Source organism: Pediculus humanus, genomic scaffold, assembly GCF_000006295.1.
Source record: "Pediculus humanus corporis 1103172107393 genomic scaffold, whole genome shotgun sequence".
Lineage (NCBI taxonomy): Eukaryota > Metazoa > Arthropoda > Insecta > Psocodea > Pediculidae > Pediculus > Pediculus humanus.
In genome coordinates this window covers 1-1,355 of record NW_002987019.1, presented here as the reverse complement: position 1 = coordinate 1,355, position 1,355 = coordinate 1, and positions in this window count along the sequence as shown.

The following is a 1,355-nucleotide window of genomic DNA, read 5'->3' as shown; positions in this document are numbered from 1 at the left end:
TGAGTAACCATGCACAATGACAAGTATAAATTAAAATTTTAAATCTAAATACAAAAAAACTTTAAGCAAAAAAAAAAAAAAAAACACACACACACAAAAGTAGTAAAAATTTAAATTAAAACAAAATTTTTTTCAAACTATAAATAAATTAAAAAAAAAATAAAAATAAAAACACACAAAAAAGATTTGTCGAAAATAAGGGTGTAAGAATGGTTCCGTTAAATTTGCAAACTTATAAAATAAAATATTCATTTTTTTTCACCCTTAAAATTTTTAAAACTTATTTGTAATTTAAGAATGGTAAGTAAGTAGAGTAAGGCAATATTAAATGGTTTAAATGAAAATATATATATATTAACTTGTTTGCTTTAATGTAATTTTTTATAAATCTTAATTAATTTTCCATTGCGATTAAAATGGTAAAAAAAGTATATATAACTTTTAAAACTAATTCAAGTTTATGCAAAACAGTAATTAAAAGAAGATAATTTGTTTAAACTTAATTAATTTATTCTTAAGTCAGGTATACTTAATTTAAATTTTTAAAAATTTTATAAAAAAACATTAATTCAAGTGTAATGCCGAGAGAGATATATTTAAAAAGTATTTTTTTATTTAAGCATATATTAAAATTTTAATACTGGTAATAAAAAATAAAAATAAAAAAATTTTAACTCAATAAGTAAATAAGTAAATTTGTGAAGTTTAAATAGCAATGTAAAATTCATTCTTTGTGAAAAAATATTGATTCTAATATCTTAAAATGATAATTTAAGAGAGATTTTTACTTATTACAAAAACGTTGATATTAAAAACTTAATTTCAATAAATATTTTTCTCAAATTATGATGTAAATAAGCAATTTTTTTTTAATAAAAAATAAAACCTTACTTTCTTATTTGAAAAAAATAATTTTAAATGGATTATGGATTTAAGATGCAAAAAAAAAAATCATAAAATTACTATTTAGACGTTTACGAGGTATTGAAATTTTCTTTTTTTTTTTTTTTTTAAACATACCTCTAACTTTAAATAATTTTAAAAAATTTTAATTTTTTTTGTAAACTTCACCCATTCTAATTTTTAATACTGTAAACTAAATTTGCATACTCAAGACAAAACAACCTCCTACGTCAACGATTATCATTTGACAGAAATAATCAAACATTTTAAATATTTATAAATTATTACCCGAAATAAAATCACGAAGCGTTTGTATGAAATTAAAACAACTTTCCCATTAAAAACTACACTTATTAATATTGTAAAACAAAATCCTAATAAAGTATTTTTTTTTTAAAATAATTTAAATAAAATAAATAAAAACACGGAAAACAAGATATTATTACATTATG